Genomic DNA, 17,258 nt, shown 5'->3' on the forward strand with positions numbered 1-17,258 from the left:
TGGGCGTGGATGAGGTTTTTGCAGTCATAAGAGGAAAAAGTCAAACTGAAGTGATGGATACTCATCCACATTCTGCTGGAGTACATCAGTCGCTGACAGAGTTGTATTCTGTCTCTGGTAATGGGAAGAATCTTATGCAGTAAGATAAGAAGACTAATGAAACTGGTTACTAAAGATGACTGGTGAAATAGCTATGTATGCTAGTAACTTCTGCTGTGAGATTGCTAAATCTGAGTTTTATTTGGAAATGTTTGTAATGTTTGTAAATATAAAATTTTTGTAAGATTTGGGTCCAGTACCCTTTTTGTGTGTCAGACTAGGACTGGTCTGCAGAACTAAATTTCCCTTCATTCAGGTTTCAATGAAATACACCCCACACAGTAAATCCCTATTTACTCTTCGTCCTTCTTGTGTAAGTGCTCAGATTGCTTCATCATGGTCTGCTTTATCACTAGTAGATGCTTCTGTAGCTGATCGGAATGTTTCCCATGGATTCTGTACAGTAGGCAACAAACTGGGGTTTGCTCTAAAGGCTTTTATGAATTTCTGTCTACACCCCAGGTTTGAATTCTGGCACAGAAAGAGAACAAAAATATATCATTAATACTTAACTAGTCCATGAAGTTCGTATTTTAGACTCTTATTTAATGCCCCCCACAATGTTTGCAAAAATTGTTAGGACCTTCATTATAAAGATATCCTGTGCTGAAATGACACAGATTACAAGAGGCAAAGTTTCTCATCATTATGTCCCTTTTACTACTCATAAAATCCACATACTTAGGTCAGAGTTTTGAGAGACTTCCAGTCTGAAATATAAACCAGACTGTTGGCTTTAGTTGAATTTAGTTTTTTCCAAATAGGGTTATCGGGTTAGTAGCGTAATGAGTACATACTTATTCGTCCCCCTGCACCCTATTTACACAGAATTGAAAAACTCCGAAATTTCTTTTCTGATGCAATGCAGGTCTCAAGATCTGGACAGGAAGACCTCTTAGCAAAGTCAGATGCCTTTGCATCTGAGATGCAAATTGAAGCAGCCTGTGAGAGAGCAAGCTTGCCTGAAGGCAAATTTATTAAAGTATCTTTGGGTTTATTTCCCTGCTTTTTCTTTGTGTATTGAGCCTGTCTCTGTCAGCAACTTTATATGGTACTGGTATTCACTTAATCTTAACATCTTCATTTGCGTTTGTATCCTTATCTTTTCACTGAAGTGAGAATTTTGATTACAGGCCATTAGAAATATCCAGAGCAAGGTTAAATTACTGAATGTACCTTTTTTTCCCCTGACTTGGATAGAAAATTTTTCCTTGTAGAAACAATTATTAAAGAAATTATGCTTAACAGAGAGAGCTGTAGAACTGTCTCTGTTCCCTGCTGAGGCTGTGATTTCTTAAAGCAGTGAGGATTCGTAATGGCTCTGGGCTTTCCTTCCCACTCTCAGCGGTGCCTGGGCAGGCAGCATGTACTACTGCATCCTGCAATACTTTGCAGCATAGCTTTTAGCTTTAAGGGTGCTGGTATGTAGTTGCTTTCACACCCCTCTCTGCTCACAATTTATCTTCTTTCTGGAAACTCTGCTTGTAGCTGGCTGCATCAATGACTCCATGATTTATGTTAACTTATTTAACAAACGCCTCCATGCTGTTGGGAATTTGTAAGATTTTTTAATTGTCTCTATCACATAATTTTTTCCTTTTTTTTTTTTTTTTAGATTTCAGTCATGCACTGGTAAGACTCAAATGCTAGAGATGCAAATTGTAAGCAAGTTTGGTTTCTCCATAAAAAGTTTTATTATATTGTTTGATACTTATTCAAGAAGCAAAATATTTATTTCCCTATTATTTCAAATGAGAGCAAGTTCTATTCATTAACCATTTGCCTCAAAACAAAACATTTACTGATTAGCAGTAGAAGCTCTCCTCTAGTCTTCAATGTTCTATCATTTCCTCTTTATTTTAGAGAAAGAAATTTTCTTCTTAGGAAAAATACTTAATTTAGTAGAAAGATATAACTGAGTAAATAAAATATAACTGAAATAAAAGCAAAACATATGTTGAGTGGGAAGGGAATAGATACAGTATAGATGCTGCGTTTTTTGTCCCCACATTTACAAAAAGAATGACAAGCCTTTGCAAGTGGAGTGGATGTAGGCTGGGAAACAAATCTTCAGTCATATGCATGTTCTCTTTGTTTATCTATAGGTTTTGCTTTGCGTATATCATCACTATTATTTGAGGATCTTATTGATACTTCTTTAATCAATAATAATATTTAAATTTTTATTCATGACTGTAAAAAGAGAATTCTTTATGTCAAGTTATATGGGACTATAAGTGAAGGGCACATGGATTTAGCAAAGCACAATAAGACCATCCCTGCCTCCACTAGCTATGACTAAGATATTATACTCTGGATTTCACTGTTCATAAAGGGCACTAACTGCTTTAGATCTGAATGGTTAACCTGCAGCCACAGCAAGAAATACCAGTTATTTGCTGACTCCATTCTTTTGTAATTTATCTCCTTCTCTAGATCATTATTGCTTGTTAATTTTCAAGATAGGTTTCAAATAAAAAATATGGTCCAACTTATTCACAGATTCTAAACACATTAAGTTAATATTTTACTTTTATGAGAATTTCTATTGATTTCAATAGAACTACTTATTATGCCCAAAGGTGAGTATTTTCTGCGTCAGGGGCTAGTATCGCATAATTCTTAGGAAAAGGACCACATTTATTAGGTTCTCTCTCTTTAATAAGGCTTAGTTAAAATTTCTCTGTGAAGTTTAGATTAGCAGGCAGATTCAAATTTCACCAGTAACTGGGATTCAGTAGTTTTGCTGGAGATCATCTGTGAAATAAATTTCAATTTTTAAAAAGCATCTATTATCATGCACATCTATTTATCTAAAAAGATCCTCTTTAAACCTGTAAGAGCTTAATGTCATAATTGCTTTTAATGTCTTGGCCAAACGTGAATTAACAAAACCCACTGGAAAACGTGATTATCTGCATCCCAAATTGCAGGGTGACCCCTCTTTGTGAATTCCAAATCACCTCATTATATTCAAGTCCTACACAAATATTACCACAAGCTAGGGTATTATGGATCTCCTATAATAAAAATAATAATCAACAATAATCAACAATAATTAATAATAATTAATAATACTTAATAAAGAAGGGACTGGGCAGCTTGGGATGCAGTCAAGGCACTTCTGTTGGATTAACAGGGGTTTTTTTTCCATTTTTATCATAATTTGTCTTCTGTGCTTAATTGCTATGTTATATTTTACCACATGATAATAGGTAGATAGACTTTGATAGCGTGTCCATCTTGTGTGAGAAAAGTTCCAGCTAAATCCATAGAATGAAAAGGTAGGGCATGAAGGACATAGGAAGGCATCTGGCTTTCTTTACTCCATTTGATCCAATTTCTTTCTCTAATGAATCCTTGATTATCCTAATAGGCTTTCACTGATTGACTGGGAAGCCAGGATATGAACCTGCATGGGTCAAGATCAAGAATTTATGAAACTTGGTTTTTTGAAACACAGTCCTAGGTTTTGTTCTGCTCCTATCCATTTAGTCCAAAGCAGTGCCAGATTTTTACCAAAAAGCACTATTTTTTATCCAATTTTATGGATTTTTATCAAAAGCACAATTAGAATTTTAGAACCATTTTTGGGAATCAATATTCTAAGAGTGTTGCTAAATACTTGGCATCCTGATAACTTGTTCAGACTGGACCTGGAGCACATCATAGTTGTCCCTCATCCTCCTATTCTGCATGAGCTATCTTCTCTTGAAAACTCAGGTTTAGCAGAGAGCCAGAGGGGGATTTGGTAATTCTGGTAATCCTCCTTGCTCTAAACAGAAATTCGTTCATGATGCAGGAAGGATAAATGCCTATGACTGGGTGTTCATGTTCTTTCAGTTGTATACAGACACCAGTGACCTTCAGGGAAAGTGACTGGTTTTTGTATGTTATAGTTAGCAGCTAAATGCCACACTGACTAATTAATTTTAGAAAGAATCATCAGGAAGAGCAAGTGACTGTTAGGGTGGGGAACTGCAATAAGTAAGGGTAACATTAACATGTTTAACTATGAAAATTACCAAAGCAATTTACCCAGAAACTGTAGCCATTATCAGAATTCTTAACACTCCGATTTCACATTCTCTTTTGTAAGCATTAATCATATTTTATTTTTAACCAGAAACCTCAAAGCAGTATTAAATTAAGTGAAACTTTAATAATGAAATTGCATGTAGTACTATTCAAAAGTTATGCAGAGAAGCTTTAATATACTCCATTAGGCAGAGAAAAATGTTGAAAGGATATGGTTAATGTTCATCTGTATTCAGTTTCTCTTTTTACTACAAGAATTTTCCTATTGACTTCAATGGGAGGAAAACCAGCCTCTGCTGCGGTGATGTGATAATGTGGGTTAGTCCTCTGAATCTCCGGAAAAGCATTACGGAATAAAGTCACACTGAAGGATGGTGCCTCATATCACACAGGAAAGAAGATACTTATTAAAAAGGGCAGATGGATGGTTGTAGGGGCTGAACTGGGGCCAGCATTTGTGTGGTGGGTCTCAGCATGGAGAGCAGACAATGGGGCTGGGCACTCAAAATCTTGTGTCAGCTCTGCTAGCCCCAACCAGGGTGTAGCGAGGGCACTGCTCCCTCCAAGTATCAGGTCAAAATAAAGGTGGTGGTGAGGCTGGGTTTAGCCTCTCTTCTCAAGCATTCTGCACAGGGTTCTATGGAAAGGGAAACAGAAGGAAATGGGTAAAAATTAAAAAAAAGGGAATGAGTTTTCTTGCTTTTCTGAGGATTCATTAAAGCTTTGGGCTTGGTAAAGTCTTGAAGTTATTGAAAGCACAGAGATCAGCGGGGAAAGTGAGCAGTTCCAAGAAGCACTGTGTCTGGGGAAAAACTGTATGCTCACCTATATTTACCTGACTTGTTTGTTTATGTGTTTATCTGGTTACTGCCGAATCTCTCATAGAGAATATCTCAAACAGAAAGGGTACAGAAAGAAACCACAGGGAAATGCCACACACAGGCCACCCTTCCAGTAGGGTGGCCTTGGAAGTCTGCCTTTGGGGCTGAGACAATGATAGAGCTGCTCTTCAAGATAAATAAAGATGCTGTCTCCTGTCCACTGATTTCTCATTGCAAAGCAGAGATAAGACAGAGTAAAGATGACTTTTAAAGAGGATGAAAAGAAAGAAATTAGCAAGATTTTGAAACATTACATTTTGCAAGAGGAAGAAGGTTCTCCACAGCTACTGTGTGAACATATAGGGAAGAAGTTAGCAGTGTTTGCAGCCACAGAACACTGGAAGGACTGGGAGAACGTGTTTCCCAGAATTACTCTGCACAGCAAGAGGTGCATGCAGGGGACAGATGACGCTCTCCCACTGAGTTGTTACTGTCAGAATTCCTTACTCTCCCACTTTCTAATAGCAGTAGAGTTCAGATGACACCAGTAAAACTGCAGAAGTTAATGGGGAAAATGTGATCTAAGCAAGTAATCTGGGCAAGGCTAGCCTGTAGCTGTACTGGCAAGACAGTAAAACTTTGGAAAATCTAAATGTGTGTCCAAGGCATTCTTCAAATTTCAAAGATTTGATGAAAGACATTAAAAATATGTGGGTTTCACTCTTTCACTGCCTCAAAAAATTCCTTAAAAATAGTAAACATTTTGTAAGGCAGCTCTGTTCCTATCACGTAGATGAATAAAATTGATGTTCTAGTGTTCAGAATGGTGAAACTCTAATCACTTTCTTTCCCTGTTATATTTCTGGTTTCCCCAGCTGCTGGTTTTCCCTCCTTTCACTCTGGGTGTGATATTAAGAAAAAAAATTGAGATGTTCAGTGACAACTAAAGAATTAACAAAGCCCCTAAGAGGTAGAATTCACAAGTCAGCTTGAAATGAACAGGAAATCCTGAGTTTCCCAATAACATACGAGCCTGTTTTCTTCCAAATTAATTGAAATCAGTGTGAAGGAAAAGCAACTGCCTGGGAATAAGGAGGCAACAACACTTCATTTTCATATGAAATACTGCTACTGTCAATAGCCCAAGCAGTGATCAAGACAGGATGTTGGAACTGGGAAGAAGACTAAAAAGAACTACAAGAATTTTTTATGTGGAAAATGAGATAAATGAATAATAGAAAGTATGGTATAACACAATGATAAAAGGGGAAAAAAAAAAGTTGATGTTCCTGTTAAACAAATTGGTAATGTCACTATAGTAGTTATAGTACCATACTTTATATTGTTTTTAGACTTACTAATAATTCCCTGCAACATTTCTCACTAAATTCTGTCTTTAAATGGTACCTTAGGCAGCATGTGTATAAATTCTGTACCCCAAGAGAACCGTTCCTTTTATTAAGTTAAAATGAAACATCATATTCTTGTAGCAAAACCAGGGGTTGACTTAAAACACTCCTTTTTGTTCAAATGAGAGAAATTGCTTAAATAACACCCTTGAACTATTAGACTGCAAAGGTTTACTTTGAAGGTATACAGTGGAAGAAAAAGCACCATCTTTCTATCTCTCTCTAAAGTTTTAAATACTTATTTTCACATACAAACATACAAAGACTTTGAGATTCCTTGTTGGCATCAGGACAGTAACCTTGCCATATTTCAAATATGCAATTTATAGGGAAGCTCTTTTTTCAAATGGTTTATGGCTGTGACTTTCCAGATACAGCTGTGATTTAACACATCAGCTGTTACACAGATGTCTCATGAAAGGTAAGTGTCATTGCTGGGGTTGAAGGTTAAATATCTTTGAAGTCCCAAACAGCAGTAACAGTGGTCAAATAATATATGCCTTGTGAGACGTGGTTCTTTTTTCTAGATATCTTGATAAAAATTTGGACTACTATACAAATAGTGCTGCAATATGAAAGTATCAAGAAGTCATCTTGTAAAAAGTTCTACATTTCTGTTCTGGAGTCCTCACATTTACGATAGGCTGCAGCTGGTATCCCTTAATATGACATTAACAGATACTGACTACTTTATTTATGTCCAGAATGTTTTAGAAATTTTTCAAGGGTACAATTAAATTATATAATGTAAACTGAGTCATTTAGCATGTATTCCACATGACATGGGAGGAGACTATTAAAGTAAATGTACCTTTGGAGTTGAATAAACCTAGCGAGAAGTATTTGGCCTTAAAATTTAAGTAAAAGTAGTTTTAATACTGGTGAAAATTGAGTTCTTAGGACAAAATAATTAATGTGCAGATTTTGCTGAAATCATACTACTTGTTGAAGAAATTTTTCACTGAAACTGTTCCACTGAATTGGAATTTTTACTTTGGCTTTATTTGGTGGGTTGGGGTTTTTTTCTCCTGAAAATTGATGAGAAAAAGCATTTTTTCTTGTGCCAAGTGGTAAAATATGAGTACAGATAGGCATCTGGTAAAACTGTCATTGCTCCAGAGAATTCTTTGAAGCTGCAATGGTGTCTGGGTCTGTCACATTGCTTCTTTCCACTGGTAGTTAGGGGTTTCTGTAACGATCAATTAGTGTGCATGCAATATGTGTGATTTGGCATGTGCCCCATATGGAATTATGCCTGACTTATCCTGTAGATTGCCCTAGAGTTGGCTTCTGAACTCTGAAGCTCATTTTTTGGCAGTCAGAATTGTAGGTTTCTGATGTTACAAATAAATGCAAAGTTCTAAACACCAGCACTGCATTTTCTTTTTTCTTTTTTTTTTTGAACAGTGAGTTTAAAGAGTGACTCCTCTCAATTGTCCATCTGAAAAACAATGATTTGCATCACTGAGAATACAATTCTTCTACCAACAGGCTCAACTTTCTATATGATCAAAAAGCAAATGCAGTTAACATGCTCTGTAATAAGATGAAAGTCTTGAAATAAAACCAGAGGAGAAATTCCTCTAGTCACATGTGTAAAGGAGGGAAGCATATTCACACAGGTATACACAGAGGTTGCAGATACAAAGTTATCTCTGTGGGTCACCTCTAGTATATTAAGAGGTTTTTAATTACATTAGTTTCATTACAAGTCTGTATTTCTCTACTGGAATTTAAAGTAGGACTTCATACTACTGAAATAAATTTCTTACTGTTATTTTTTTTTATTCACATTCTTCTTTGATTCTGTTGTGTTTTGGTTTTTTTTCCAAGAGTAAATATGATATTTTTACTTTTGATGATTTTTAACATTAGTAACTTGAAATATACAAAAATACCACAAGGCTTTTAAAACCTTTCTTGCTTTCTTTAGAAAGAAAAGCATACATGCTTCCTGTTTAAACATCACTGTGTTTGAGAACAATTGAGAATACTATGGAAGGTCTAATTTTTGGGAGCAAATTAAGTTACCCTTTAATTTTTGTCCTGGTAAGGTCAGTACTTTCTACTGACAGTCCATTAAACGTCTTATTTCTATGCCTCTTTTCCCAGAGTAGGGACCACACTCTCAGATGTTTGAAGTTGCCATGCCCTGATCTTCGTCATGCTACACCTGCTACCACTTGCAACTGTGCTTTATCCAAAAAATATTTTCTGGCATTTAACGTGTCTGTGCATATATATACACGGACTCAAGATCAAGAGACTGTAATAGTGGTACCACAATCAAGCTAGAACTGTATTCTTGGCATGTGTGCCTTTTTTCTGTGTTAGTTTTTGCACCTGTGATTTTCATATGTCGTTTTAAATTTATGTTTTAATGTTTTATTATCCTTATGCTCATAAATCTCTAGATGAATGTGTCTGTAATCAGAACAGCCATCTTAACTACCATTTACTGAACAGGAAAGCTTTACAGCTGCAGAACTTTGCACTATTTCTTTGAGTATTTTTCAGAGTCACAGCAGGGTAAGTTTGTCCCTCTATGGATTTTCCATCAGCAAACTCTCACCCACAAATAGATGCTGCTCTGGCATAGGAGGACTGTGAGCTCAATTGCCATCTGCTCTCCTTCTTTCCAAGCAGCTCCATCTCTGGCACTTCTTCCATCAGAAGTTTGTGCAGTCTTAGAAAACATCCAGAAACTATGTTCTTTATCCAGAAGATCTTTCATGATTGGTTACTCCCTGGAGAAGATGATGAGCCATTCTTTTGTATCACAGGAGGCAAAAACTCTGTGAAGAACTTGGAACACACTGTGGAATGATGGGATATAATGTGTGTTAGAAGGATGAAGAAGATTTAGAGAAAATATGAAAAACTTGCTTTGAGGTTCCAAAGGCTACCATGTGTACTACTTGCTCCCCACACTGACTGTAGAAACATGTTTGGTCTCTTAGAGCCCTGCATCGTGTTTGATGCAGTGAATTTGGTAAGTTGTGAGGAATTTTTCTAAGTGATTTGAAGTCATCTGGTCATTGCAGTGGGAGGACAGGAATCACCATGGGAAACAATTCACAATCCCGCTGGAAGTCATTGACTGAATCAAGGATAAATTGAGCTTCTGCAAAAGAGAGTGAGTTGCTCAACAGGAGACTGATCGCAGGGTAAAAAGGAAGTTTGAGACCAAGGATTGGAGTAAGAGGGCCTTCAATTATTTGATGCATTATGTTTGTGTGTTTGATGTGAAGCTTTAGCTTTTTGCCTTTTTTTAATCACTGTAAACCGTGTGATCCTGCATAACTACATTAAATGCAATACTTTGATTTTTTTCTCCTTATTTTTTACCATGTTAAAAAAAAATAAAAAGTCAGCCTTGCATTACCATTGGCTCTGCTGCATATATGTGGTATATGTACAAAAAAATACCCTAAGGAGGCAATCCTCAAAATAATGTATTTTCAAACTAGTGCCCAGAAAACTATTAAATGTCTTAAAATGGAGTTATCTAAGAAAGTTCCTAAGTGACTTCCACATTTTAAAATGGAACAGTGCAATGCTTAGATGTTACATGTACTACATTTGTTTTTAGATACATAGAAATTTTGACAGAATCTACTAAATGTGTGAAAATATAAATGGCTTTGTAAGTAGGTTTAAAAAAAATGTTGAAAGTGGAAAGGTTCTGTCAAAATGAAAAAAAGGCAGTAAATAAGAGAACAAATATTACACTCCTCTCACTTGTAAAAAGAAGCTAAATTGTAGTTACTAAGTTCCCATTTGCCTCACAAACATGCATTAATGTTTTTTGAGGATATTTCAGTTCCTTAGTTTACAAAAAGAAGTACTTTGTATCACTGACAGCAGTCAGAGACAGGTTATTTTTTATGCTCTTGAGATGCACTTAGCTGGATTTTGAGGTCCTCCTTGCCTTACTTTGTTATGATTGAAATGTAGTGTAGAAATAATTCAAGGGGTACTACCTATCCAGACATGTTAATGAACACTTTAATAGTGCACTTGAAAAAAAAATAGAAGAGATGGGTAAGGGTAAAAAGAGAGAAAATACTTGGAAATAAATTGGAATTCAATGTGATTATGTATAGAAAATCTGTTAGAAAATGCAGCAGTTGAGAGACAGTTTCCTGGATGATGGGGAGAAAGTACTCTACAGTTCTACTCATCTGTAGGGTCAATGTAGCAGAGAGTAAAAAATTCACTTCATCCACAGTTCCATGTCCCTGCTGGTTTTCTCAAGGAAACTATAAAGTCTGAGAATTGACATTAAAGTAGGTTTTAACTTTAGGAAGTACCAGATCTAGACTGAAGAGAACTTTCATCTAAAGATGGATACTTCCCCATCTCATTATCTCACAGCATTACCTTTTAAGCTCTGACAGGCTTTTACCAGCCTCAGTGACCAGTGTCTCAGACTGGTTCTTCATTCTTGTTTCTGGGAAAAAAAAAAAAAAAACCAGAGAAAAATATTTAAAAACCAATCCCACCGGTTTCTTTTATATCACTATGACATCTCTAGATGGTGAAATAGCTACAAGTAATACAGCTAGATCTGAAATGTGTCCAAACCAGAAGACCAGGTTCTAATTCAGATTTTGGAAAAGACTGCCTTAGAAAGAAGCCATTTCTTCAAAACTGAATGCCTCAAAAATAGCCATTTACTGATGCGAGCTGGCTCAATAGGTCGAGCTCTGGCATGCCCTCGGTCAGAGGAAACTCAGCATCACCTCCATGACATCCTAAAGGAACCCCTTCGGTGGAAAGGCAGGGCGCAAGCTGGATGCGCGTGCTGCTTCCTCCTCAGAGGAGGCACAACAGGCAGCCGATGTCTGGGCTTGTGTCAACCCAGAGGTAAAGGATCAGAGAGGGGCCTCTGGTGTGGGTTCCAACAGGTTGATTGCCGGAGGGTCCAGGGACCAGAGGGGCCCCGAGGAGGGTTGTGCATGCCCTTTTACAGGGGGGTGGAACAAGGCGGGGAAAAGGGAAGCAACCAAAGGGGTACAGCCAAGGGGGAGGATAAAATTTAACAAGAACCAATAAGGGAGACAGGGAGGCAGGAGTCATAACAGAGAACCAATGAACAACCGAGCAAAAGAGAACTTTCCAGAACAGGGGGAGGTAACTTGGGCCCGGGAACCACCCAGGGGGATGCGGCTTAGACCTCCGAGCTGTCCCATGATCCACCCTCCGACCCACTGTCCTGGGCGGGGAAATCCACCCAATGGATGGCCCTGGCTTGAGTGGCATTTAACGATTTCAGCTCATGAGTGGGATGAGCCACCCCAACAATTTACTTTCCAAAGTGGGATAGCACATACGAGGTGATTAGTTACTTAACCCCAGCATCTTCCTGGGCCTCAACAAATCCAGTGCAAAACAAATGAAGGCTCCTTTTTACTCTTTTTTTTTTTTAATTCAAACCTAGTGAGGAACAGCACTAGGAGGCAGAATGCTTGGCTTTACAACATAACATATTTTCTCCTTAAAAATACAGAAATCAGAAAGGGCTCTGGGATTACTGAATTCACAGGCATCCATGTCATTAAATACTTCTCATAACCTATTTCTAATCCCTCGTAGAAGTAAACGGAGGATATTTATTTTTTCTCATACCAGTGATCATACTGAATCCCACACCTCCCTCTAATGAAGACTTTGGTTGTCAGACCTCTGTGGTAGACTATAAATTTGTGTCTTCAGATTCTCAAAATGGTCAGAGAGATGGAGCACCTCTTGGATGAGGAAAGGCTGAGACAATTGGGTTTGTTCAGCTTGGAAAAGAGAAGGCTTTGGGGTGACCTAATTGTGGCCTTCCAGTACCTGAAGAAAGTTATGAGGAGGGAGAACGAATTTGCACAAGGTCATGTAGAGACAGGACAAGGGGGAATGGCTTTGAACTGAAAGAGGGAAGGTTTAGATAAGATACTAGGAAGAAATTCTTTACTGGTGAAGGTGGTGAGGCACTGGAACAGGTTTGCCCAGAGAAGTTGTGGATGCTCCATCCCTGGAAGTGTTCAAGGCCAGGTTGGACGGGGCTTTGAGCAACCTGGTCTTGTAGATGGTGACCCTGACCATGACAGAGGGTTTTGAACTAGATGATCTTTAAGGTCTCTTTTGACACAAACCATTCTGTTATTCTGTGATATTTTTTAGGTCTGGTAATTCTGTTGTACATCCTTAAGAAACCCCTTCTAAACGACAACAACATTAAGAAAAGAAAACAAAATCCCAAACCTTTTGACAGTGGTATGCTCGATATGAACATATGTATGATAATTCTTCAAGAAAAACTGAAGTCAAAAAAGTGTGATAGTTCATGGAGAAAATATAATACTTCATACATTAATATTTTATTTTTGTAGTTTCAGGCCACAGAAAATAAAATAGAGAGCACATCAACTCTTTTGTTGATTAAAACCCATCAAACCAGCAGACGTATTCCCAAGGTTAAAATTCAGGTGCAGACTTACGTACACTCAAGTTTACAGGTACTTGACTGAATAAAGGGTGCTTATTTCGACCTATAAGTTGAAAATGGAAAAGGCTTGATGACCTTGAACAGACCATGAAAGGTTTCTGTTGAAATCTGAGTAAAAATTTTTATTGATTTTCTCTTTTTTTTTTTTAATCCAATTCAATCTACTGGAAAATAACAGTGAGCTATTTACAGATCCTGTTTTTCCATTTTTCATAATGCAAGAATTGAAAATAACTTGAGAATAACTGAGGCAGTGCCCAAATTATATTTTATTTTCTAAGTGGATAAAGCACTGAGAGCATTGTTTCTTCATTTTCCTATATGTCACACAAAAATTAATCATATTTTTACAAGATTGTGTGTATTTGCTTTTGTTTAAATGTCCCAAATTTAAATGTGGACTCAAATACAGAGTAGCAATATTCCAAAATTAACATGAAAGGAAAGCAATAGTTAATTATCTGCTCTGTTTCCAAAAGCTTGCAAGAAATAGATTTTCTCTTTAGGACATCATAGTTTTAGAAAGCAGGAAGAAGCTGGAAAACAGCCATACACATGACATAATTCCCTCAAACACTGGAGGGTGTCCAGATAGGAACATCAAGAGGCTTTTAGTGCTGTTAAATTAGAATTAATTTCCCTTCTGGGAGGGGGATAATTTGCAAGCAGAAAAGAAAAACAAGCTGCAGTAGAGATTATACCTACTAGGTATGGCGTAGTTGATTACTGAATTTCTCCCTTTCTAATCCTTCTCAAGATACCACTGCTATGAAAGAAAAATAAACAAATCTTTAATTAAACAAGTCGATTTCAATGCACTTTTTGGTTTGGTTTTTCTTTTTGTTTGTTTGTTTGGGTTTTTTATTTTTTATTTGTTTCTTGGGTTTGTTTTGGTTTTTTTGTTTGTTTATTTGTTGTGGGTTTTTTTTTTTTTTTTGACCCAATAGTTGACTTGGACAACATAATAAAAATGGCAATAATTATAATAAGTTTTCTGCAAGTATATGCAGTTAATTATTTAATATGGATTCAGGAACATATCTTAGAATCAAGGAGAAGGATGTTTCAAGAAAGACTTTTAGTGGAATCAGAATATAGTATGTATTTTCATTGCAGAGCATGAAGGTTAAAAGGTTTCCTTCCATATCTGAAGGATGAGATGTCATCCAGAGGGACCTAGAAAAGCTTGGGAGGTGACCCATGTGAATCTCATGAAGTTTGTTTAGCAAGACCCGAGTGCAAGATGCTGCACCTGGGTCACAGCAACCCCTGACGTCCATCCAGGCTGGGGGATGAACAGATGGAGAGCAGCCCTGCCCAGAAGGACTCGGGGGTGCTGGTGGAGGAGAGTCTGGACATGCCCTGGCCATGGGCACTCACAGCCCAGAAAGCCAAACATGTCCTGGGCTGCATCCAGAGCTCCATGGGCAGCAGGGGAGGGAGGGGATTCTGCCCCTCTGCTCTGGTGAGACCCCACCTGCAGTGTTGCATCCAGCTCTGGGGTCCCAGCATAGGAAGGACATGGAGCTGTTGGAGTGACTCCAGAGGAGGTCTCAGAGATGATTAAAGGGATAGAGCATCTCTGCTATGAGGAAAGGCTGAGAGAATTGTTCAGCTTGGAAAAGAGAAGGCTTTGGGGTGACCTACTTGTGGCCTTCCAGAACCCTGAGGGAAGCTACAAGAAAGATGGAGAGGGACTATTTGCAAGAGCCTGGAGTGACAGGGCAAGAGGGAAAGACTGAAAGAGACTAGATTTAGATTAAATATTAGGAAAAAATTCTTTTCTGTGAGGATGGTGAGGCACTGGAACAGGTTTGTCCAGAGAAGTTGTGGATGCTCCATCCCTGGAAGTGTTCAAGGCCAGGCTGGATGGGACTTTGAGCAGCCTGGTCTAGCAGAATGTGCCCCTGCCCATGGCAGTGGGATGGAACCGTGTGCTTTAAGGTCCCTTACAACGCACACCATTCTGTGATTCTATGAAGATGCTGGCAAATTAGTCATGAGAATCTCAGTTTTTGTGCCTGCTAGCTAAAGCCTGACTGGGGTGTCAAAGTTAAGATACGCTGGTGTGAACATTTAGATCTAGAGGTCCTTTGTGTCCTTTCTGTCTGAAGCTTACTAAGCAGATTCACTTATATGGTGAGCTGCTAAAGGTGCATGTTGAACCATGCAAAGGCTGTGAATGGAGCAAACCAGATAATTGCAATCAAAGGATTTCCAGGATCTTATGGTCTGTGTTAAATTCTCCTTTCCCCAAACCTCTAACATCTTTCAAAAGTGTGAGAATGAAACACGAAAAATAAGACTCCTAATAATATTGATTTCTCCTGCTTTTATTCCAGTAAATTGTTTAACTGAGGATGAAGATCTACATATTGACCATGTTTTGTATAGCTTTGTATGGTTTCAGTTACCATCCTGTCACCTTAATTCCTTGACATAATTCACTTAAGGTACAAAACCAGATGTTGGCCTCTCCTACATGTGACCACGTATTGCCCCAAAATGCAGTCTGACTCTGGTTTCTCATGTCACCATCTTCAACATTACTAATAAAGCGTCTGGATATTAAATGATGCATGTGCGTTTTAAAAGTTCTTCCTTAAATTTATGCTTTTATCCACCCGTGCAAATCTTTCTGCTTCCAGCACATTATGGGTAAAAATGAAAGTTTAAATAGGAGATGACATGATTTTGTGAGTGTACTTGTGGATGCAGGGCAATATAGCATCCTGTATTTGGCAGGTGTGAATGATGAGTAAAAAAGATATCTACCTAGTAAATATTAACAGAAAGTGTGATACTCTAAAATTTACTTCTGTCTTACTATTGACTTCATTACTTGTGTTATTTAGATTCAGAAACTGAGTAACTTACTACTAAGTGAAAGAACCGGACTCTCAGATATGTAGGAGAGTTTCATATTTTGATTGTGACATATGACAGCACTATGTTTTAAAGGTTGTCTGAAGGAGACAGGAGAAAGAAGAGGAAAAAAAAAAAAGAGTAGAAATCAATGTGAATAAAAAAATAATATCCTTGCTCTCATCAGCAGCTAATAAGGAATTAAATTTTACTTTCTTGATTTACAAACAGTCAGAATGTCATATGTGTAAAGAAAAAGCCAAACACTTCCAGCCCTCAATCTCTACATAAAATTACTTTGTGTTGAGATAAAAGAAGAGGGGGATTCTACATCAAAAAGCCATTACACATCATCCCTGGTGTGTTACAAAACCAAGTTCCCTAATTATAAATCAGAAAGCTATGTTTTCAAAGATTCTTTCATTTTTTTTTTCCTTTCAGTCAAAACTGAAGGGATGAGAAGATGACCCTGGCAGCCTTCAAGAAGGGCTTCTAAGTAAAACAAGACTTGCATTTGTGTAAATAGGATCTGTCCTTCAAAATTCACTTCTCAAAACCAGGTAGATATTGAAATGAGCAGGTTGACAATATGCAGTCTATCGAGTAGTTTCTGATATTTTTCTGAAGAGGTAATGGCTGGGAAATCTGTCTCTATTACAGAACCCATCCTCAGGAAAGCCAAAATTATCTGAGACAGGATACATAATGTTTAATGCTAGAAATGAACTCCATTCATTGGAAAATACCTATCAGCTCTGTATTTTGTTGCATACAGTAATTACAAAGTTAATTTTGCAAATCTCATAAGCTGAGCACTTTGAAGATTCATTTGAATTCTTTAAATGCTGCGCCTAATAATGTTGCAGATATTTTGAACAACTTTATTAAACTGATGGAAATTATTCTAAAGACCTTAGAGACAGAAAAAAAACCAATTTAAAAACTATTTCTACTTTTCTCTCACTAAAGAGAATAGATCTAGTGATAAAAATAATAAAATTTTGAAGGAAATTAATTCTGTCTAAAATTGATAATACATTAATGGATCTTATAATTCCTGTTGTCTACCTCTTCATTTATGTAATAGAAAATATTTTAAAATCTATTTTGTTTTCATTCTTGACCCTCAACAGAACTGAGAAATGTTGCTGAAAGATCTTGGAAGCAAGAAAGGTGATTTACCTTCCGTAAAGGTAAAGGAAAGGAAAGGATGCAAAAACCTAAGTCTTGCAGCCAGAGGAGATTAGGATGTCAGGTTTAACATCAGCCATTTGGGTTCTGGTACCGAAGCAATTGAAAGGAATGCAATAACTGAAAATGGGTGACAAGATCTTTGAAAATACTTGCATCTATGCACAGAAAGATGAAAGGCTGTTTCCTTTAGCTGCTATTCAGAAAGTCTTTGAGATTTAGGTGACATATACAAGGGCAGAGAGGTATCCAGGTTAAGAAATAAATAAGCCTGAACATAATCTTAAAGTCTATGCTAAAAATATCTTTTTATTGACAGAGATTCTCAAGTACTGATTG

Source organism: Corvus brachyrhynchos, unplaced genomic scaffold (genome assembly GCF_000691975.1).
Source record: "Corvus brachyrhynchos isolate BGI_N302 unplaced genomic scaffold, ASM69197v1 scaffold147, whole genome shotgun sequence".
NCBI lineage: Eukaryota > Metazoa > Chordata > Aves > Passeriformes > Corvidae > Corvus > Corvus brachyrhynchos.